The sequence below is a fragment of the Ambystoma mexicanum genome, chromosome 8 (assembly GCF_040938575.1).
Source record: "Ambystoma mexicanum isolate Mex_15411 chromosome 8, UKY_AmexF1_1, whole genome shotgun sequence".
In the NCBI taxonomy this organism is placed as follows: Eukaryota; Metazoa; Chordata; class Amphibia; order Caudata; family Ambystomatidae; genus Ambystoma; species Ambystoma mexicanum.
The window spans coordinates 1,560,257,793-1,560,282,415 of NC_090929.1; the positions used below are offsets into that span (position 1 = coordinate 1,560,257,793).

The 24,623-nt window shown below is 46.1% G+C and overlaps 1 protein-coding gene across 2 annotated transcripts in view; it reads left to right on the top strand.

Moving 5' to 3' along the window:
* ADD3 (adducin 3) overlaps positions 1-24,623 on the top strand; it is a 1,740,558-nt gene that overhangs the window by 705,095 nt on the left and 1,010,840 nt on the right. Inside the window, exon 4 of one of the 2 annotated variants that reach the window (XM_069611763.1) lies at positions 19,321-19,409. The exons of the other annotated variant lie outside the window; for it this stretch is intronic. The gene's annotated coding sequence lies outside the window, so the exon portion shown is untranslated. The remainder of the gene's footprint in view (positions 1-19,320; positions 19,410-24,623) is intronic. 2 annotated transcript variants of the gene reach the window in all.

A 24,623-nucleotide genomic window follows, 5' to 3' on the forward strand; every position in this document is an offset into this window, starting at 1 on the left:
TTGTGTCTGTGTTGAGACATTTTGAGTCAGTGATTCCCACTGGAATGCAGGCATCGAAACATGCAAGTAAGCTCGAGACAGTCAAATGACGTGGTGCAGTCCTGTAACAGTGATTGACTCGAAGCAGATGAAACCAAGTGGCGCTGGGTCGAGTCACTGACTCGAATCTGTCGTGTCGACTCGAAAGGATTCCATGATGCAATGCAGTTGTTCAGTGGCAATATGTTTGAAAATGCTAGAGTTCAGGCATGCGCTAGGTCGAGTCAGTAGTTCGACGGCTCGACATCGGACCGAAAAAGCAGCAAGTGTCAAAGGCAGTGTTATATGCTTGCAGTGGCTCAAAACCATCTCAAAGTGGTCGAGTCAACTCGAAGATGGATCACAGCTGGAAAGTAGCATCCAGGGCAGTTACTTGACTTATGAGTACTGGGGGTGCCCCGTCCATGGTCTCCAGAGGCAAGGTAAGGCCTTTCTTTTGCACTTCCCAACCTGGAAGGTTTGTAGAGATTGCTTACAGAGTTCTTTCTCCTCCAATGAACAGTTTCCTGGGTACCAGTGGTCTCAGCTGCAGTGCGCCTTGTCCAACCCACAAGTCATTCCAAATGTTCCCTTAAGATGGTTTAGGGGGAAGATCTTTCCTCTTCTTTGGGAATCTTGGTCTTCACCTCTATGGCAGAGGACTTTGGAGCAGTCTGTACTCCCAACCAGGTTACAGGTGAATCCTTCTTCAAGCGTCCAAAGATGAATCAACTAAGGGGACGTTTACCCACTCACCCCATAGATTGGCAATCTTCTACAGTGGATTGGTTCTCATCTTGCCATATGCAAAGGGTCCTCCAATCCAGGCTGTTGTTTCAGAATCTTGTTCTTGGTGATGTGATACCCAGAGTGCCTTGTCTGCAGGAAGCGGGCAAGGGGCTACATGAAGTTTGTGAGCTCTGGGAGAATCCAAGATGTTGAGTGCCTTCTGTGGACTGGTCCTTCTTTTCTGGCTACTCTAACTCCATCCCTTTCTCTATCTACCTAGATCAAAGAGTCTCTGTTAATTACCACCCTGGTGTGAGCTTATTTAACCTAGCCTGGCGTTTGAAGCACCTGCCCGCTACCTGCTGTCTATGGGTAGTTCCTGTCTGCCTGGAATGTGACAATCCTTTCCCAGGCTTTTGCTGGGGCAGAGCCAAAATGGTTTGTTTTGGGTGAAAGATGGTCCCAGACAGTGAGTACACAGGAATCCCGAACCAGGCGAGTCACTAGAAACCAAGCTGATATGAAAATTACACAAAATGGCTTTGGTCAGTCTAATCAGACAACCCCACAAGCACTGGCCCGCTCTGTGTATGTGGCACACCCCTGCAACACCCATCATCCTGCCCCCACTTGTCTAATGAACCTCTGCTTCCCTCCCATTGCAAAATGATATAGGGTTACAATAGTAAAGGCAAGCATTTGAAAGTGATAGTCATATTTTAAGGGTCAGTCATTAAATCAGCTGTGTAAGAATGTATCACTGGGATTTTCTTTCCACTGGGACTTTTACTCCTGAAATGAGTCCCTAAACAGAGGATGATCTAAAAACACGTTTTTACGAGGTATATATGGGCTCTTATTCCGTGTTAAAACTACACTGGGGTATATAACCTCCATAAAAATCTGGTATTGCTAATATGTAATAAATGAGTATATTCTGCTCAGCTCACCCGAGAGGGATACGTTGAGCTGGCTCCACCTGAACCCACAGTTTGTGCTCAGATCTCTCCAGCAGGCACGTTAACCCGCTGAGCTACTTCTCAGCTTGTCGCACTTAATTCATGAGAATGAACCCCCCTGCTCATCTCTGCCCAAGACTAAGCGTTCCTTTCTAGGGGCAGCTACAGGAGAAGACATGGCAGCGGTGCTCCAATGAATACAGTCGACTGTTTACCTGGGTGCACCCACAAGGCTGCTAAGACATACACATAAGCAGCCGTGAAGACCACATCACCAATCACTGCAGGGCTACAGTACCCACCACACCACGTGCAGCACATGACGCCACGTGGCACTGCAAACCTGTGCTGCCCACACTGCATGGGAAACCCAACGCCGTGCAGGAATGCATATTTCAGGCAGCATAAACTGCGTAGAGGTCATATCACTGACAGGTGTGCGCTTCGCACATTCTGGAAACATACCATGCACGAGTTCATGTGAACGCGGCTCCGCCGTAAGCACTTGGCAACGCTTATAGCAACTGTGACACAGGCAAACTAAAGGGAAACGGACAAAACGGGCTTATCGCCTAACTCCTGCTTCACGTGCCTTGGTCACATGACCCACCGCGCTGCCAAGCGACGGGGAAGAAGCACGTGACTGTGAACTTGTGAAGCCTCGCGCCTCTCACCCCTACAAGCAGTCAAACCGTTTCTGCCAAAAGAGGTTTTGCAGGAAACCCTGATAACCACATGACAACCAAAGCATGTAAGAAATCCAGCCTCGCTAGTCAGGTGTGCGTCCTCGTCTGCTTGCCATGCCCCAAGTGACACATGTGATCCCGAGCTAGAAGAAACAAGCATTGGCAATGCCAACAGTTTGGGCTTTTTTGTGGGCATGGCAAAGGCACTTGCCAGGCTGCTGCAGTAATGGTATTAACTGGCCAATGATGGTAGCAGGGGCAAAATGGTGTTAGTACCTGGGCATCTAATGGCAGGGCCTGGCAACTGCCCAATAATAATACACAAGCCAAAACTGTTGGCTTTGCCAATGCATGTCTGTAGCAGGACGTCAGTGAAGGACACGCATAGTGCATATAAATCGAGTGGCTGAAGGCAGACCTGGTTTAGACATTTCTATTACAACCGTAGCATGTTTACAACTCCAATTAAGGCGTTAACTCTCAGAAGACTCCTTTGAGAAACCACTGGAAGGTACTTTGAGGAGGTGTGATGGTAAAGCTTGAATAAAGCAAGCTGAAAGAGTTCCCATGAGGAGGTGTTTTAGGCAGGGAGGGGCAGGAACTGGGCGGGAATAGCCACAGCGATTAGTATGGCCCTTGGCAGTCAATGGGTGGACAAATATCCAAACCCTTCAAGCTTTGTGTCCCTCATATGTCATTTCACCCTATCTGTACTCTAATGCAATAGTTTTTGGGTGACTCTGCCACCTAATAGCCCAAACTAAAAACAATAGTACACCCATTGGCAACAAGCTGACATCATAAGCAAAAAACACTCCTGTCAAGTGATCAACAAATCTTTCCATTGCACGTGCAGTGCCATCGTTCATTCCTGACCTGGAGGCTACAAAGCCTGGAATGGGGCTCGATTTGCTAAGCACAAGCACCAAAGCAAAGAACATTTGTACGTGTGCAATCCCAAAAAGTGTACTTGGATGCGGTGAACAACATACACAAATTGGAATTTAGACATTTCAGCAATTTGTGTGCAGGCTCCATTTGTATTGTAATTGCTTATTTATAATGTGCTTAATACCCAGAGGTTTCTTAGCGTGGACCCAGGGATCGAACCTGTGTTGCTCTACGTCGTCTTGCTTCCAAGGGGAGCACGTTGCCCCTGAGCTATCCTCCCGGCCCCATCATAGGTTTGAATCCTGGGAGAGCCGACTCAGCCCTTCACCCATTAAAACTGGTAGCAATAATGCCAATTTGCACCCAGGAAGTGCTACCGGTCTAATCAGGTAGCCCAGACTTTGAAATAACAACCAATATTGCAACACAGTTCAGTTCACAACAAATTTGCACGCATCCCACCTTTTTTCTTTTTTTTACTTACATATCCAGAGCTCCTTTTTTTCCGAAGATCACTTGCTGCTAATCCCACCTTCTTCGTTGCCCCTGTCCCCCATGGCCTAGCATTCTGCTTCGATGGATTCAGAGAGTGGCCTCTTTCATTTTCTGTGGCGCCCATGATTGCCTTGTTTGTTTTCATTCAGGCAACAATGTTCATGCTCTGTGCTTTGGTTTGGGCCATTTACTCAGTCTCTCCACTGGCTCCGGTTGCTGCTAGGATCAAGTTCAAGACCTTCTGCATCATCCACAAGTCTTTCGTAGGCCTGGGTCCCCGCTACATCCAACTCTCTATCCTTAAATACCTCCCCCTAGAGCCTTTCGGTCTTCTGACTCCAACTCTCTGCAGATCAGTCGTTTCTCCAAGCAGAGAGTGGGGGGTAGATCTCTCTCCTCCGCAGGAGCCTGCCTCTGAATTGGCTTCCATGCCCCTTTCAGGTTTGAGCCGGATCTCCTTAAGTTCCAGGAAGCTCCTCATGACCCTCCTTTTCTCTTCTTCCTTCCCACGTGCGCTTAAATATGTAGTGCACACTAGGATTTTGGAGCATAGATCCGTATTCGATGCCGGAACATCACGGCACCGCTGGTCCCACAATAGATGGAGTATGGTCACTCAATGGATGACAGGCAGTGGTGGATTGTGGATACAATCCCCAAGGACCCATGTGCGAGCCAAACCCTATCAAGGCAGGAGGCTAGATGGATCCAGAGGTTAGACACTCTAGAGAATGGCCTCAACAAGACCATGCCAAACTATGGGTGACCTCATTCCACTCCAGGGGGGACTTGACGGTTCCATTTTGCCCCTTGGCCTTTGCCTTCCCTAGCAGCATGAGCCCTGAGAGGGGCTGAGGCCTTTAGATAGGCTGCTCACTGGCTCCACCTTGCTGGTTCCCTCTGGACCTGATATGTGGGTCATTCTGCTCCGGTGTGCACAGATTTATGTGTGCCATGGGAATCCTACCCACTGACATTATTTTCATGCATGTCCTGTTTCCACCTTTACTTCTCTTGCACATGTCCCTTTAAGTGGAGCGCTTATTCATGATCTATTATTGACTTTCTTTTAATACCATCCTGGCTAAGGGTCCTAGCCACCATTAATGGACTCCCTGTACAGAACACTGGGCCATTATGGATCAGGGGGATAGTCCATCCCTCTGTATGGGACACAGCACCTCCATCTGCTCCCTCTGGGTGGCTCGGGTTCATGCATTTCTAATCATATTCTGCTAGTACAGGATTAAACTAGCTAATAAGTACCTTACCTGCTATGGTGATCCTCCGCTATAAGTAGTATCTTCTGCAATATGGTGTAACTTTACTTTTACGCCGTCTAGGGAGTGACCCGTCGGCCCTTAGTGGGCGTTCCTCCTGCTTTTCCTTGGTCATATGACCGGAGGTAAATATATGTACGGCACCTAGTGCCGCCGACATTCTGCGACTTGACCTCACAGGAGGTGCACACACGATGATTCGCTCTGCCCTAATTAAACACAGTAAATGTTTATTTCTTTGCTCACCATGGAATATTTTTCACTTGCAGTAGTTTTTGTGTGGACATTATATATCGCGAGAGCTTTGGGTGACGAGTAGGACTATTGCTACACGTAAATCTTGTGGCTTGTACACTTGCCCACCACTAGATATTTTGTGATTAAATGCGGAACTCTTGTCCCGGTCTAGACTGTCCCTGCCTTTCGGGCCATACCAGCCTTACGAGTAGCGTTCCCCGGCGACCAGCGACTACTCGCATAACTGAGTTTGCCTTGGAGACGGGATACCATCCACGTGTGACTTCTACACCGGAAGGCAAGAGCTATGTGTTGAGCCCCAGGAATATGTGCTGCTAGCCTGGCGCCTGCTGCTTTCTGGCATATTGGCAGCTCCGTCAGGCCCATTATTCAGACATTTTTCCTCTCTCTGTTTGCCCTTGCCGTATATAGCCACTCACGGTGTGGTTCAAGTACTTGCACTCGAATCACGATATGGGACTAGCCCATTCTTGGGCTATCTGCACTCCAACACTCCGCCATCTTGGCTTAATTGATGGGATCTGGCCCGAGTGGAATGTAGCGGTAAGTTCCATCTTATCCTGAAGAGTTTTGTTTGGAGGGAGGGCCTCACCCTTGGCCTGCCGTGATTTACTTGATTGGAGGTTCATGCTCAGTCTACATGGCTCTTGGAGAGACGGGGTCTGTGGGGGTTGGGACTGGTGCATGCTTCCCCCTCTTTGTGTACACAAGGTGCATTGTCTTGAGGTGGCATGTTGTATGTTTACGCATGATCCTTTCTTTGGTGATGGTTCACTTGGTTGGCTTTCATCGCTGAGCTTGTGGTTTTGTTTCAAATCTACATGGGTATAGTACCAGTTGTTTTATCATATTTTAATTGACTGTTAATATTTCACATCCACAGTGCTCCATATCCTTCGGGTCCTGAAGAAGGTGGTTGATCTCCACTCAGCTGAAACATCTATACAAGCATCTCTAAATATTTGGAAACATATTAGTTGTATTTACGAAATAATGATATATTAACTTCACAGTGTAATGCATTGCAGGAAGGTGAACATTTAGGTATTTTCTTAAACCTTGATACACCCTTTGTGTCCAAAGGTCTGTACCCCTTTTTCTGCCGTTACTGCTTACATATTCAATATTGCGTGGATAGTCATTACCTTTTTTATTATTGCCTTTGAGATGCGCACTAGGACGTAGACCTGGGATGTGTCTATTGGCCTTCAGCATATTTTGGTTTTCCCCTATCCTCGCTATTCCTTAGATTAGGACAAGAATATGGGGTTTGATTTCTAATAAGGGACTGTCTGGTTAGGAACAGTAAAAGGATAACCCATCTTTGTTTATTCCTCCTCTTTCTGTGTATTGTTTCATTTAAAAATGTTATATTTGTATTATGATGTTTTCATGAATGTTCCATGTTCTTCACTTTTCTATTAGTGATTTGTATTAGTGATTTATGTTTCTAATAAATGGGATCATTAATGTGTTAAAAAATAATACATTTAATTTACGACTCAGCCAATGAATGTGCTATCAATTGAGTTGACCAAGCCTACACATGCATTTTGCTTCATTTACTGGACAGATAAATTGCTTAAAGAATAATTAGGTTTGTGAATAGACCTGTTGGGAACGGGATTTCCCTGAGTTGAACATCCCTGTCTGCCGCAGTGACTGGCTGCCTGATTCCCTCTGAGTCCTACAGGGTACAAACCCCCCCTAACCCTCCTCCAGTCACACTTAGCATGTGGACCATCAACCCCTGTACCCCTTGCAAACCCTTACACTTGCCCTCCTGTCCTCCCAGGAGGGCAAGTGCCAGATGTAAAGGTGGAAGTGGTTACACCCCCATGCACACTGGCACTTTTCATTTAACGCAGACCTGCACTCCACGCCCCCTTTCCCTCGCATTTCTTGTTACTGCACTTGCACAATCCAAATGTCACAAGCCCTAGTAGGACCATTATTGTTTTCTTTCCCCCTTGCTACCCCCCACCCCTTTTGACTTGTGGCACCTTGAAACACCATTGTTGTGTAGGCATCTTACAAATATCCAATAAATAAATCAATTCCAGGTTTTAACAGCCATTAGCACCTGGGGCGGGGAGCACAGCCCATCAGGTTCTGCGGATCGCAGGCTGAAATCTCTGATTTCAGCCTGCATTCCACAGAACTCGTAGGCTGCATCCCTTGCCGCAGGCCGCCATCTTCCCCCCACACTCCCATTTTCTCTTTCCATTTCTCAAACCCCCCCCCGCCTACCCTGCCCCACTTACCTTTTTTTTGCGGCAGCGGACCAATCCGCCGCCGCAGCAGCTTTCCTCCTCCCGTTTCGGGCCGCCATGGTAATAGAAGAGGGGCGCCGTATGGAACACCACCTTCGACAACTATGGTGGCCATCTTGGCAAAGTATTTTGATTCATTGAACAGGAGGCGCGCTACATCCCGTTCAAGGAACCAAAGCAGTAACCCAGAGTGCTAATGGCATTAACACCGCGTTCTAAGGGTTGGAATGGGGGTAACGGCCCGGGGCACTCGTTAACTGCCCTCGCTTCACTCGCCCCATTAACTTGGGCTTCCGGGCCATTACCCTCTGTTCCATCCCTTGGAACGGGATGTTGAAGCCCCAATATTGACCTCAGCTGTGAGCTATGAGGTTGCAACTCACAATACTGCGCTACCGCTAAAGAACACCAGCCCAAACGTTGACTATCCACCCACTGAGGTCTAGAAGGTTATTAGTTATTAGCAGATAGTGCTGATAGTTACGAGGTTATGTAAAGGAAACAGAAATTATTTTCACATAGGACTCCATGGAGATGGGCACTCGGAAGCACCGGCACCATTGCTGACAGTGCCGGTGCTTCCATGGCAACTCTGCTTGCCGGGCCCGCTGCGCCTGGCAGGGACAGACTTGTTGGGTGCAGCGGCATCGGCAGGCAGACTCGTAGTATGGCGGTCTGGAAACAAGAGTGCCGTTGTGCTTACCGCACCCTTGTTACCAGACCGCCACACTTGTAATGAGGCCCATTGTCACAAAGCATTTTAGTGCAAAACAGACTTATTCAATTAAATATATATATATATATATATATATATATATATATATATATATATATATATATATATATATTAATATAAAGTGCGATTTCTTACTCTAAATAGGTGAAGCCTACCAATTTATCAGGCTTGCATAAAAAAAAAGTGCACGGAAGTGCAATCACAAAACAGAGAAGTGAAAGATACGCATCAAGCTCATTCAATCATATACTTTAGGCTCAATCAATGATTGATGCCAGAAAAGTTAAGATGACTTAATTCAAGAAATAAGGCTTTGTGAGCCCTTTGCTTCATGAACAAATCCAAGACCAGAGCTGGGCGACGTTTCCACAATGTTCCAGCGCTAACCCATTTTGATCGCCTTCATCGAGACTTTACAGATTAGTTAAGGAAACAGTTTTGTTGCGCTGTCATCGCCAAAAACCCGTTGGGTTAATCAATTGAGACCCTGTTACACTACAAAAAGGGGAAGACAAGGTCGTTTTAAATTATTTAATAATTGAGTCAGTCAATGAAGCTTTTAATGTCCTATCTGAGTGGGGCATAGCCAACTCCCCCTGAATATATTAGCCTGGTCCACCCCGTGGACGTGACACGTATTCGTCCAGATTTCTAGATTATTTGTTTATTTATACTGCGCCGCAGCCTGTGAATCAGTATTGTGACCCTACAGAGCAAAGAACACAGTTCAGAGGGAGCAGGTTCTCCTTCTAGCATCATATCAGAATAGGGGAAGTACTGGGTGGAGTATGGACCTCATTCTTTTTTATATTGGTCTCCATAACTGCTAATGCTTATAGTTGTTGCGATGGCCACATCCTCACCGTTTTTTCAGCGTATTTTAAGTTGCTTTCTAAATTAGAGCACACAATGCCCAAATTAGATAAAGTCCATATTTGTTTTAAGTTTAGCTCATTTAAAAAAGAATTAATTAAGGACCCGTGTTTTTCTTTTTATTGCCTGCTCCTGGCGTATTCCGCGCGACGCACAGCGCGTGTGAACCGCCATATTGCATTCTGCACAATATATATGCGGCGGAAGCGCACTGACGTCCTCTGTGTCTGTTATAATCTTTCCGTCTGAGGAAAGATTGAAGACCAATGGTTCCTGTTTCCACGTCTGCTTCTTAACTCGGATTGCCTGCAAAGCAGTCAATATTAGTAGTTACTGACTGCGTTCTGAGCATTCTGGCAGACTTTGGGAAGGTAAATTCTGACTTACCTTGATGTGGTAATCTCTGTTATTAACTGACCCCATTCACCCCTAATTCAGCAGCATCTTGACAACAATTCTGTTCGTTTTAAAACGGAACTACCATTCTGATCCCATAAAATAAATAATCAAGTACTTTTAACTATAAGAATATGGACTAACTAGTTCTAAATAACCAGTACAACCCAAGTTACAATTTTGTTCTTTTTAAATAACTGACATTGCCTGCAATATTTTATTTTACCAGAAAATCCAAAATCCCTAAAGGCCTTGGTGCGGTGGAGGGGGTCCATATCCTTTGGAGAACGCCCTTCCTCTTATTACCCTCGACTCCACTTCGGCAATAACTTGAGGGTGGGCCTTATCCTGTGATAATTGCCCCCTCCATTGGTCAATAAGTATTAAATAAACGCTCTGTCAGCGGGTGGCTCGTCCTTTACTAATAGTACTATTGACCCTATTTTCCCTTATTTGAATTAAATAAGTGCACTCCCGACAGCTTGTAAATCTGTGACAGCAAGGGTAGTCAATTATTCCTTTTTTACGCCAAATTACATTGTTAAACTCACAAAGTGCAGAGAGGTCTACGTTTATAGATGAAGACACTCAATTTTTAGTCACAACTATCTTGGAAGCATATTCAGAGCTCTCAAGTTTCTCGTGGGCTTGCGTCGGAAGGCCATCCAGTCCTATTTTTGTTTGGAATTCTGGGATTTGTAGTTTTTCTGCATTCACAAATAGGAAAGAAAAAACTACATGTCCGAGAATCCAAAGGGGTAAAAAAGCAGGGTTGGATAGCCTTCTCACTCATGGCCATGGAAAATTTGAGAGCTCTGCATGTCCTTGCTCACTCTATTTACCACAGAGTGTATTTAAAAGCAGGAATTGGCCACCTTCCCTCTTTTCATCGCAAAGCGTAGTCTACAATTGCACTGGGGCTATTCCCCCAGATGGAAGAGGATAGCAAAATGTTTAGGATTTTTGACTGATTTGTAATAGGTCTTTAGGGCCTGTGGGGGTATACTTTGTGACCTTAATAAGGGAAGAAGAAAGGGGCGGGGTATTTTAATCCTGTAGTTACATCTGCAGGAAGACTGGGGATTATATTGCAATAACCTTACCGGCCTTGCCCTCCGCAGAGGCGTAGACAGGCAGGGTAGGGCCTCTGCAGGCCAGGCCCACACAAAATCTGTAAACGCCCCCTCAGCGGTGCTGTGTGGGCATCTACAGATGTTAATGCCACTGCGATGGGCCCAACCAGATTAGCTTCAGTGCCCACTTGTTAGTCAAACCTGGCTATACCTCTGGCCCTCAGTAGGGGCGTAATTAATGGCAGGCAATTACCCGTTGTTAATGCTTGTGCCAGCGAGCAATCACGCTTAATTAAAGCATAATCGGTTTCTAGAAAAAGAACTGTGGTTCACCACAACCCAGCATCTATCTCAATGCACTGCAATAGCTTTTCTGACAGCAGTGTCTCGTCCTTCCGTTACATACAATGGGTGTGGTAACAGAGCAGGTTAACTCCTCGCTGCCAGGGCCGGCCTTAAGGGCAGCAGCGCACTGGGCGAATTGCCCCCCCTCCTCGCCCACCGCGCGCCCCTGGTGAACAGGGGACGTGGCGGAAGGAGGCGGGGCCAGGATAGGGCACTTTTTTAAAATTTATTTTTTAACCTCCTCGCTCCGGTGAGGTGAAATAGGGCGCGTTAGTGTCCCATTGTCATTGAATGAGCCCGCCTACGCGGGTTCATTCAGTGACAATGAGGCGCCTGCCACGCCTCCTGCCACTATGCGAGTTCGGGGGAGCCTTTGAAAGACTCCCCCGAGCTGGCGTGGTGTGGGGCTAATGGCACCTTTTCTTATGAAAAGTGGCCGCGGCGGAGCGGCGCATTTAAATGCACCCTCCGCCGCGGGCACATTTTACAGTAAAAGGCCGCCTGCTGTGCCTTCTCCCACAACGCCAGCTCGGGGGGGGGGGGGCCCTTGAAAGACTCCCCCGAGCTGGCGTGGCGGGGGCTAATGGCGCACTGGGGGGCGTGGCGCCCTGGGCGGTCGCCCGGCTTGGCCCCCCCTAAGGCCGGCTCTGCTTGCTGCTAAGGTATGTGGGCAACCTGCAGCCCAATGGCTGGACTCCGGAAGGTTCCATGATCAAGAATGATCAAATGAAAACCGTTCAGTGGGACTTTATTATTAGCGCCTGTTGTTCCTGGCACTTCAACTCTGTGAAAGAAAGTGCCGCTTAAGCAGCGCGTTGTTATTGGTACATGGCTTTTCCCTCTCGCATTAATCGGTGTATTCTTTCCTGGGCGGTCTTTCCGGGTCACCTCTGACCCGTGCAAGGATTCCGACACCAGATAACGCCGCTTTCCTGCACCTGGGGGCGGGGCCCAGCCTCGCTGCTGGCCGGGGCGAGGCTCTGCGGTCGGAGTCAGGAAGTTCCATAGTTCATGCAGTCATGGCCGCCCGCTGACACTCCCTGTGGTTTTATGGGACTTGTTTTGTTTACTGAGCGTGCCACCTCCTCTCCCCTTGTCTCAAAGAGGAACTGCAGCCAAAGTGTATTTGTGTTCGAACACACATTTGGTACCTCAGGGACATCACTGAGGTGTTTTATTCATTTTTGGGGGGAGGCCTGGTCAAGTTTCGCAGTGTGAATACGTTTGCTGTCAGCGTCAAAGTGTGACAGTGACCTGGCAAAGGGGCGAACTTGGCTGCTTGTAGTGACAATGTGGCCCAGGCTGGGACTAGCCTACAGCACAAAGGGCCTGTTCATCAGGCCTGTCCTGTGGGCTAGCTTTGTGGACCTGCTTGATGTTTTAGTGAGCGATGACGTTTGTAGTCTGTGCCCATGTTACTGGCAGGAGGGGCTTGAAAACAGTAATGTATTTTTCAAACATTAAACCTGGCATAGACCTATGTACCGTGGCAGTTCGACACTGTCTGACACCCCCCCTGCAGACAGCTCCCCAAGTGTCTCCAAAGCCTGGCCTTGTCCTATAGGTCCCGGGAAGATAGGTCAGTGGCAACGTGCTCGCCTTGGAAACAAGATGACATGAAGCAACACAGGTTCGATTCCCAGGTCCGTGATTAGAAACCTCCAGGTATTAAGCACGTACAGCGCCTCGATGCCCCAGGCTATGTGAGCGCTTTGAAAATGCAGATAAATCAATAAATAACTCCTCTGCGTATAATAGACTTGGAGAGTGGTTCAGTTGTGCATTACGCTTGCGATTCTTTTAATAAATGGCATGGCATTGCAGCTCTTGACCTAGAGCTCCTGCGGCCCCTTGCAATTCTTTTAATAAATGGCATGGCTTTGCAGCCCTTGACCTAGAGCTCCTGCTGCCCCTAAACATATGATGATAATGCCTTTAAAAACCGCACTATGCAATTTTCAAGATTCACAATGGCGGATGAAGCACCCATACCTAAGTACGTTCAAAGTGCATTTGAAACCTTCCACGGGCATAACATTAAAAAACAACATTGGTAATGGCAACAGTTTTGTGTAGGGATGGGAAAGGCACTGGCCAGGCATTGCCATGGTGTTATTAACTGGCTACCATTGGTAGCAGCAGCAAAATGGTGCAAGTACCTTGGCACATAACAGCATTGCCTGGCAAATTCTTAATACGTATACACAAGCCAAAACTGTTGGCTATGCCAATGCTTGTTTTAACAGGACTTCAGTGAAGTACATGCATAATGCTTATAAATCGAGTGGCTCAAGGCAGACCTGGTTAAGACATTTTTGTTATATCAGCAGCGTGTTTTACAGCTTAATTTAAGCCATTAACTTTCAGAAGACTCCTTTGTAAAAAAAATTTAAAAAAAACACTGGCAGGCACTTCGAGCACAAAGTTTGATGATAAGGCTTGATGAAGCTGGCTCAAACAAGATCCCAGGAGTATTTGTTTTGGGCACGAAGGGACAGGAAGTGGGTGGGAATGGCCTTAGGGAGTTGCATTGCGATGAGCAATCAATGGGTGGGTAAATAATCAAACAACACCTACAAACTTTGTGTCCCACATGATATGCTATTTCTCCCTAGCTGTACTCCAATACAATAGTTTTCACTTGTAGTGGGTGCTTACTCCCCACCTAATAGCCAACATTAAAAATAGAAGCAATGCATTTTTTTGTAATGTTCGTCTCAAGTTCTTCTTTTATTGTCTCTGGCCATTTTGGAAGCATAGCCTTTCTTTCCAACGCAGAAGAGTATTGACTGGCGGGGCCTGCATGAACTAAGGATCACTAGCAAAGGGTGGGCAACCCTCCAGACTGTTGCTTTTTGGCATGCCCTGCCATTACATAAGGGAAAAGACACCATTTTGTCTAACCTCAAAATGAGCAAGTGCAGAAGAGGTCGCCCAAGGTCACCCTAGTTAGCATCGTGTTCAACTGTATGCCCTGTTATTTGCGCGCTGTCTATTATGAGTTCCCCTTACATGTACTGAAGGCAGGAACCTAAAGCACGCGGATTGAGGTTGTATGTGCAGGTCCTGCACCCAGGCCTGCCTGCGCCTCTCTTTGGACCTAATGGTGGTTCCCAGTAAACAATTGGAACATTGGCAAACTGAAGAAGGAATGTTGCATATAATTAGTGATGCATCAACATTGAAATGCTATTTTTGGTTTTGTTACATTGTGGAAAATATGAGGACCTCAAGCCATACATTGAAAAACTAAATGGTCCTACAAGCCATTGACGAGGTCAGGAAACGGCCTATTGGACTAGGACATTTGTACATAGTATTTAGTTAAATATGAATCATCTACATTGTGTTTGAACATTGTCTGAATTATCAGTTAAAGGTAACAAGCACTGACTAGAAGTGTTTGTGTTTTTTCGATTGGAATACACACCCTGGGTGTGACACAGTGCGTTTTTTTTATAGTTTTGTACAATTTGCTTGAAACCTCTTCTTGCTTTCCTCTTTTCCTCGAGCTATTTGTGCTAACACTACGGGGCTTGCTCACAAACGTTGCCTCTCAGCTTTCCAGATTCTGTAGCTACTTATACCTTATTTCTCAAGAGTCTACATTTACTTAGGCTTCCTTACATGGTTGAACTTCAGAGAAATATATTCAGAATATGACAAATGATTTGTATATTTCCCTCTTGTCTTCTGCTGCATCTTGTTCCATTCTGTTAAGGATAACACATATTTTGAATTCATTCAGAATTGTGTGTATTTTGTATCCTTGTATGTTTGTAATCTCTAAATTATGGAGTGCGCAACAATGATATTTCTTGGATTTTGTTATACTTTAGCAAGCTGTGTGGTGGAGTTTCTTTTGACATATAATATATGTGTAAAGTGGGATTTGACGTTTGCAAAGGCCTACGGTTGTGATACCCCCCCCTAAAGATTCATTGGCCAAAGCATTGGCATTTGGGTTATCAACATTGAGCAGCATCTTCCCTCCATTTGATATATTTGTCTCTCTTTACCCCATAGGTATAATGACCAGGCTGAGAACAATTAAGCCCTCTCATTATCCTATACGTATAACGACCAGGCTGAGAGCAATTACGCCCTCTCTTTACCCCGTAGGTATAACGACCAGGCTGAGAGCAATTACGCCCTCTCTTTACCCCATAGGTATAATGACCAGGCTGAGAACAATTAAGCCCTCTCATTATCGTATACGTATAATGACCAGGCTGAGAGCAATTACGCCCTCTCTTTACCCTGTAGGTATAACGACCAGGCTGAGAGCAATTAAGCCCTCGCTTTACCCCGTAGGTATAATGACCAGGCTGAGAGCAATTATCCTATACGTATAACGACTAGGCTGAGAGCAATTACGCCCTCTCTTTACCCTGTAGGTATAACGACCAGGCTGAGAGCAGTTAAGCCCTCGCTTTACCCCGTAGGTATAACGACCAGACTGAGAGCAATTACGCCCTCTCTGTACCCCGTAGGTATAACGACCAAGCTGAGAGCAATTACGCCCTCTCTTTACCCCGTAGGTATAACGACCAGGCTGAGAGCAATTACGCCCTCTCTTTACCCCATAGGTATAATGACCAGGCTGAGAGCAATTAAGCCCTCTCATTATCCTGTATGTATAACGACCAGGCTGAGAGCAATTACGCCCTCTCTTTACCCTGTAGGTATAACGACCAGGCTGAGAGCAATTAAGCCCTCGCTTTACCCCGTAGGTATAACGACCAGGCTGAGAGCAATTACGCCCTCTCTTTACCCCGTAAGTATAATGACCAGGCTGAGAGCAACTACGCCCTCTCTTTACCCCGTAGGTATAACGACCAGGCTAATGACCAGGCTGAGAGCAATTAAACCCTCTCATTATCCTATACGTATAACGACCAGGCTGAGAGCCATTAAGCCCTCGCTTTACCCCATAAGTATAATGACCAGGCTGAGACCAATTAAGACCTCTCATTATCCTATACGTATAACGACCAGGCTGAGAGCAATTAAGCCCTCGCTTTACCCCATAAGTATAATGACCAGGCTGAGAGCAATTAAGCCCTCGCTTTACCCCATAAGTATAATGACCAGGCTGAGAGCAATTAAGCCCTCTAATTATCCTATACGTATAACGACCAGGCTGAGAGCAATTAAGCCCTCTCATTATCCTATATGTATAACGACCAGGCTGAGGGCAATTAAGCCCTCTCATTACCCCGCAGGTATAACAACCAGGCTGAGAGCAATTAAACCCTCTGATTACCCCGTAGGTGTAACGACCAGGTTCAGAGCAATTTAGCCCTCGCTTTACCCCGTAGGTATAACGACCAGGCTGAGAGCAATTAAGCCGTCTCATTACCCCGTAGGTATAACAACCAGGCTGAGAGCAATTAAGCCCTCGCTTTACCCCGCAGGTATAACGACAAATCTGAGGGCAATTTAGCCCTCCATTTACCCCGCAGGTATAACGACCAGGCTGAGAGGAATTAAGCCCTCGCTTTACCCCGCAGGTATAACGACCAGGCTGAGGGCAATTAAATACTCTCTTTACCCCGCAGGTATAACGACCAGGCTGAGGGCAATTAAGCCCTCGCTTTACCCCGCAGGTATAACGACAAATCTGAGGGCAATTTAGCCCTCCATTTACCCCGCAGGTATAACGACCAGGCTGAGAGCAATTACGCCCTCTCTTTACCCCGCAGGTATAACGACCAGGCTGAGAGCAATTACGCCCTCTCTTTATCCCGCAGGTATAACGACCAGGCTGAGGGCAATTACACCCTCGCTTTACCCCGTAGGTATAACGACCAGGCTGAGGGCAATTAAGCCCTCTCTTTACCCGTAGGTATAACGACCAGGCTGAGGGCAACTAAGCCCTCTCTTTACCCCATAGGTATAACGACCAGGCTGAGGGCAATTAAGCCCTCGCTTTACCCTGAAGGTATAACGACCATGCTGAGAGCAATTAAGCCCTCGCTTTACCCCGTAGGTATAACGACCAGGCTGAGGGCAATTAATCCCTCTATTTACCCCACCGGTATAACGACCAGGCTGAGAGCAATTAAGCCCTTTCTTTACCTCACCGGTATAATGACCAGGCTGAGAGCAATTAAGCCCTCTCTTTACCCCATGCATGTCAGACCGTATTTGATAATGACCAAACTATCTGACATTCAATGTTCAGCGTTATATTACGTAGAAAGGCAAGCACGCCGCTGGGCACGCTGCACAAGAGTACATGTATCGTTTGCAGAACCAGTCAAAGGGGAATGTCACCAGAATAACACGGCGTTTGAAAGGAAACAGTGTCAGGAAATGACACAGTTTCTGGTATCTGGTGTGTTTCTGTGCTGGTGGGTACAAAAAAAGATAAACACGTTCTTTCACAGCTGAGCATTGACAAGCACTTCCTTGGGATATGGGGGAGGGGGTGGAGTTCTGGAGTTTTTCATAGGATGGCCCCTACTGTCACAGCATTTGGGACCTGCTCATCACTCACATACCATCTACAGGAGAGGTCTGCAGCATTCGTTTTCGCAATGCAGCCCCCATCTTCCCTAATCAGCATTGTCAATGGTGAGTGGTCATTGGGGGAACATTCGAAACCCTTTGAAAACAACTGATCAGCCACGGTTGCAGGCCCCTGCTCCATGGTCTCCAGTGTTACTGCAGTACTTTAGTTCCCATGTTCCTTTTATGCCTTACCCCTGGATGTCTGCTAGTGTAACCCCCATGTCATTTTACAGGTTCAAAATACTGTTGTTCTGTTGTATAAGCCAGGAAATAGACAAACAAGACTGCCTTTGACTGCAGGAGTTTAGCTCTCAGCTCTTTAGTGCCTGGGTTGATGTCATGCTGACTGCTTATTGGCCAGAAGGCCATCCATTGTCCAGAGGCATACTTGACTGTAGATAGCAGTATGATGACCCTTCGGAGACTGTCTGTGGGTAAACTGTTATTTAGTGAATGAGGGAATGACGGGCGCAGAACCAACTACTATGAGAACGTCTGACTGAATAGAAAAGCTGGGGCTTTTTGTGGGTAAAATGGACTGACACAGAGGTAGACATATTTTCTAGTGAGTGGTCAAATAAGCAGAGTCTCTGTTAGGATTCCCTCAGATTTTTCCCTCCCTTACAGGAGAGCAGAGAATCCAATCACATGATAACAAGAAAACTGACATGATGTGAGTTGAAGCAGAATGGACTAGGTTCCTTGTGAGGGCTAACTCATGTGAGTAGGGATGGGCGAGACACCTAGGAAAGGAATAGACATTGGGCCTCATTACAAGTTTGGAGGTAGCCATGCCGTCATTACCAGCATGGCTGCCTCCAAACTCGGGTCCAGGTCCCGAAAAAAGGGAATTACCCGGACCTGATACGTGCCCATTCCCATTTGAGCCCCAATAAGCTCAACGGGAATGGGGAGGATGCTAACAATGGACCCGTTAATGACCCGTTGTTAGCATCCTGGTCTGCTTGCGGGTGCGGTATGCACGTCTGGACACACCAGACGTGCATACCGCCACCCGCGAGTAAACTCGTAATGTGGCGGCACGGTATGAACGGTGCCGGTACCTTACCGGCACCGTTCATACCGCGGCCGCCAGGGTTGTAATGAGGACCATTGTGTTTTGATGACTAAACCACTGACTAACATACATTTTTGACAAAACTATATATATTTTTTTTTATTTGTATATAATCTTTATAGATTTTTTAACAAAAAAAGGAAAAAACATTTCTAACTCTCGAAGTTCGCACTACTCTGTAGTTAGTTCAAAAGAGCCGGTGGAGCTTTGCATTTAGTCTGTGTTGGAAGAAGCTCGTTAAAGATGTGTTTCATAATGTTTATGGTGGCCAACTGCCATGCCTGTTTGTCTCCGTCCAGCAGTTTGTACCAGCATGTTTCTTCCTTTTGAAGAGTAAAGTTTGTAAAAATGTCTTTCAAGTATCTGTCACGAATTTCTGTCGTCGCCGGACAGTTCAAAAGTAAGTGGCGTATAGTTTCCTTGTCCATAGTGGACCTGCAGAAACGGCAGCAGCTGGACAAAGATTGTTGTCTAGTCGCCAATATTTTGTTGGTTTCTAGAAGATTTAGTCTAATTTTTAAGAAGTAATTTCGGGCTGCTCTGTTTGGAAATAATTTCAGAAATGGTTGAATGGAGTCAAGTTTCTTAGAGAAGGGAGGGAGGTGACTGCTAAGTTTATAGTTGGAGGCAAGGTCATTGGTGTTAATCCAGTCGAGTTCTTTAATTTTCTTGACAACTCTGACTGGATTGGTAATTAGATCTTCTGTATTGCAGGCAACTGAGTCCAAGATGTTCAAAACTTTAATTTCCCATCGAGTGAGCATATGATAAGTACCCAGCTGGATTTCTTCGCTTATCAGATGGTAAGCATATGGCGTATCTTTCTGTATGCATTTCCGGTAGAGCATAACGCTATTACAGTCCACAATTGCTTTTAACGAGGAGAGAGTTAGTTCGTGTCTGATTACTGATATCGAAGTTGTTTTCGGGAGGCCCAAGATTGGACGCCTAATATTTTATACTCACTCTCTGTACCCCTGGTTTACCCATCAGCCATCACACATAGACTCCTGACTGGAAAGAAAGCAGGGGAGGCATGAGTGACGATGGCCATGGGTCACTGCCTACTGAGAATAACTTGACGGGTATCCATATGTGACAGTATAGGAGAGTTGGCCCATAGTTGACGGCTTCTGAAAGTGACTAGAACTCTAGTGCCATGGCCAGACCAGGGAAGAGTATGTAGGTTTTTAGCCTGGTGATTGTTGTCACAGATGGTACAAGAATGAGCCCAAGGCTAAGACACTGTTCAAGGGTTTTTATTATAATTCTAACAGGCCTTAGGGCTGTCCCTCTCTCTCGACCAAAACCACCTCCTCCCTAACCCAGGCCTGCTAAGTAAATACTGATTCTTTCACCCTCAGTATACTAACAGACTAAATAAATAAACTGTGATGTCAGCATAAAGGCGCATGGTCTGATATAACTAAACTCTTTCAAGGACTTGTTAGCGCTCAGTACTGTACCAAATTGTTAGTGTTCTAAGGGTATATTGGATTGTGCATTGCAGACACCTTGCTTGATTCAGCCTTTCTCCTATCATGCTCACTCTTTACTCTACCTCTTCCTTATCTTTCTCTATATGCCCTCTCCAAGTCCTCATGGCTGTGCTCTCCCGCCTGTTCTCATCTTTCTCTTCAATGGCTCTTGTACCTTTTAGGCCTCACTTCCACCCTTTGATTTTAATCCTGCTTACTCCTTGCTACTATTCTATCCTCTACACTACTACTCACTTCTTCACATTACTACCCCCTACGACTCCCTTCTCTATACTACACCCTCTATGCTACTAGCCCTTTCCTCCACACTACGAATCTCTCCTGCCACCTTATACTCTAACACCATTCTTTCACTTAGTTCCAAACTCTTCACATTAACTCCTCACACTAACTCAACTACCCACACTTACCACAATATCACACACACTCACACCGCAGTACCACCTGCACTCACTAGCCAATACCGACTTCCCCTTCCTCCTGCCATTGGTTCACTTCCCCTATCTGATCTAGCCCTGACTTTCCATCCTGGGTTGGGTCAGAGCCCACAGAACTGGTAAATGGTTGCATAAGCCCCGCCCCTTTCTCCTGTGCAAGGCACACGTGGAAAAATGGTGGCGGCCCGAGACATTCAGTGTCCATGTAAGGGGGGTGGATCCTGCATTCCTCCAGCCAAGTGCAGTCTGTTTGGGGGTCAAAGTCCTGTTACAGAGTCCCTGGAAGTATAGGGCAAAAACCGGTGGTGTCAGTGCAGCAAGCATCTAGCAAGGAATTTACAGCCTTTTTGGGGTCCTTTTGGACGATTTTTACTTGTGTGTTTAGCATGAATTTCCATCCCTTTTATGTGCTGGATTGCTTGTAGAAGGCACTGCCTTTGGATGTAGTCCTTGGTTTCTGTCCTTTTCTCCCCTCTCCTTCCATCTTCATAGCATTTGGATGAGGCTCCCTTGGTCTCCCCCACCCTCCATTTCCTTTCCCCTGCTCATTTCCCCACCCCACTCCTGCCCATCCCATCCCTGATAGGGCCATCCATCTCTAGAAAGTACTCTTAGAGGTGAGCCCCAGGGCAGCCTTGCCCGGGCAATTGACTAAGGGCCAGAAGCAAAGAGCAGCTGCTTAGGGCAGCTCCCACTCCCTGTTTGTCCACGGATGCCTAATGGGACACCCTACTGCTACACCCAGGTAATGTGGTATGGGTGCAGAATACAGTCATTATTGTGCTCTGGTAAAACCCTGCCACTCCTACATTACTACTACCTACTCTTAATATGTTGTCATCCTGCACTGTGCTCTTTGATTTGCCATTGTACTGCACTTAGATGAATTGTGAAGGTTAACCTATGTATTGTGCTTAGATGAAATGTGAAGGTTAGCCTATGTATTGCACTTAGATGAATTGTGAAGGTTAGCCTATGTATTGTGCTTAGATGAATTGTGCCGGTTAAGCTTTGTATTGCATTTCGAAGAAATGTGAAGGTTAGCCTAAGTATTGCATTTACAAAAAATGTGAAGGTTAGCCAATGTATTGCATTTAGAAGAAACATGAAGGTTAGCTCTTGCGTCGCACTCAATAGATTAAGGAAGATAGCACATACACTGCACTTTAATGTAAATATGAAGATAGCCAATGTATTGCACTTAGAAGATCTTGTGAGGGTAGCCAGTGTGTTTGCTCTTAGAAGAATGGTGAAGGCTAGCCTATGCATCGCACACAATAGATTAATGAGGATAGCATATACATCGCACTTAGATGAAATAGGAAGATAATCAAACTATTGCACTTAGAAGATCTTTGGAGGGTAGCCAATGTGCCGCACTTAGAAGAATGGTGAAGGCTAGCCTATGTGTTGAACACAATAGATTCATGAGGACAGCATATATATCGCGCCTAGAAGAAATGTGAAGGTAGGCAAGGTATTGCACTTAGAAGATTTTGAGGGAAGCCAATGCGTTGCAGCGAGAAGAGCTGTGAAATTGGCCCATGTTTTGTACCTAAGAGAACTCGCAAGGATAGCCAAGGTATTGCAATTAGAACTATGAAGAGTAGCCAGGTGTTGCTCTTAGAAGAATGATGACGGTTAGCCTAGGTATAACAACTCTGAAGTATTGTGAAGATAACCATTGAGAGTAGCCAATGTACTAACCAACCCGGCTCCTGCTCCTCTCCTGCATACATCCCAAGTACCACACACACCCTACGGGCCAGCCAACTTACATGCAAAAAATGCAAAACACACATCTAACACAACAAACATTCGCAAGCAACAAACAATCACTGACACTGGGCTTCACCCCTTGGGATACAACAAGCCAGTGTACACAATCAAACTCGCTTAGAAAACTGACTCGCACAGGACGCCAGTTCCTCCTGATTCCTCAAGCATCAACAGAAGAGCAAAAGCACTATTCTATTCCCTCTTCCCCCACTAACGCACCCCGGCCTCTTTCTTACGGCGCCACGTGAGCATCTGGAGACTATGCTAATGGTAACGCTGCGTGGTATAAGACAACTTATCATAACTGCAGATGCTGGTGAGCGGTGATTTTATTTATAGGCGCCTATACACAAGAGTTTCAAAGCACGACGGGGCAAGGGAGGGGAACAAGGGAGGACAAGACAACAATCTTACTAGGCTCAATGACATTGAGATAATTATGAGTGATTGAGTGGCCAAACCCCAGCAGTTGACATTGTCATCTTCAGCCACACCCTCACATCGCCTTCGTACAGACTTGGCCCCGTTTTGGAACAAACAGGCATATTTAAAAATCATTTCTATTTACATCAGAAAGAATTATAATGCTAAAGGGTGGTTTCTTTGATTGACTCGGATGATCTGATAGCTTGCGTGCAGGTCTTAAAAAACGTTTGTACCACCATCTCTGTAACCACCGTTCTGCCCCTGGTTGTTTAACATGTTGCCAAATACATTTTGTTTGTTCAAGTTCTTCCTAATGGAATCCCCTTTGGATAGGGATTGGCTAAATGTTCTGCAACAGCACCGGTTTTCAATGTATGCCCGCTGGTGCCTACGAGGGAAGTGCAGCGCTAGATGGGTCAGAAAGAAAACAACTCCCAGGCACGCCGGCCAGCAGAAACATCATCACACATAGGTGATGAGGGCCAATGGAATGCGAGTAAACTACAGACCCAGAAATAAAGGTTTGCCGTTGACCGCCAGGGCTGCTTCTCAGTAGATTAGTCTGAGAGTGTCATCTCTCATTGTGGATTTCCCAGATGGACTTTATGGTTTCTGATTTTTGGATTTGGTACTGGGTTATCCCTGACTGGCTTCCATACATATGTTCCATGGCTCATCTTGACCTATGGCAACGTTTTATGGGCTTTGGTTAAGTACAATCCTACTTGTTTTTGGTGATTTGGACCTTCTGTTCCTTGTCTTTGTCGATCTTTTCTGAACTCTTTGCTTGGAATTGTGCCAACAGTAACTCGTGCCCTCAATTTAAGACCTCAACCGTTATTTCTGGTTTAAATCATCTATCTGAAGAGGATCAGACTGCTGTTTCCATTCCAGTAGTTGCGACCTCTTGTCATCGGGGCAGGCCCTGTGGAGACTTGTTACACGGGTTCTGTCCGGGCTGCCTTCCGCTCACTCCCATCAAGCAGCCACCTGGTCTATGAACTCTGACAAATTGTCATGAGAAGAAGTGGATTCCGTGGGACACCGTTTTTAACCAGGTGGTTGCCCTCATTTGTTTCAGTTCCCCAGTAATCCTTCTGGTGTAGCAATGTGTTTGTTTGCCTTCCTTGCAGCCAGGGACAGAACCTGGCAGGCCTTCCTCGTCTTTTCACCTAATCACCGGGCTGGAGGAGTTTGCTTACCACCTAGGCGGGAGTGACTGGGGGAAAGACATACTGTCCCCTGCAGGGCCCTTGTGAGGAATAGTTCTACCCCGGGCATGCATCCGCATGAATATTTCCACTAAATGAGAGGAATATCTCATAGGAGTTTCTGTGCCAACACTTACTCTTGTCCTCCATTTGAGAACCTCAATTGTCATCTTTGGACTTTCCAACACCTATCTAGGAAGGAAGCAAACAGAACATTGTTTTTAATTATAACAATGGTTGTATAAAGCAACCTTATACAAAACACAAATCATCACATAATGTAAAAAACACAACCATACACTTTATATACGTTACGCACAATCAAACTGATAAAACCAAACACAGTTCATATACATGTTTTAAATACAAAGATCAAAATCACACATACCTGCCAGCAATACCTTTTAAGATCAGACGATTTACAATCACACTACTAAAAAAGTACATATTCAAGGACATAATGTTTACTGTCTAGAATTTGGTGAAAAAGTGCTATTCAATTCAATTCAAATTCCCTAATAAAGTACAAGGCAGAAGCAGGAGACAATACAAGGTAATCCATGGACCGGGAAGGAAGCAAACAGCACATTTTAGCCTCCTGGTTGTCCAATGTATCTGCACACTCCATTGGGCAGATATATCACCGTTTACGATTGGGCACTAAA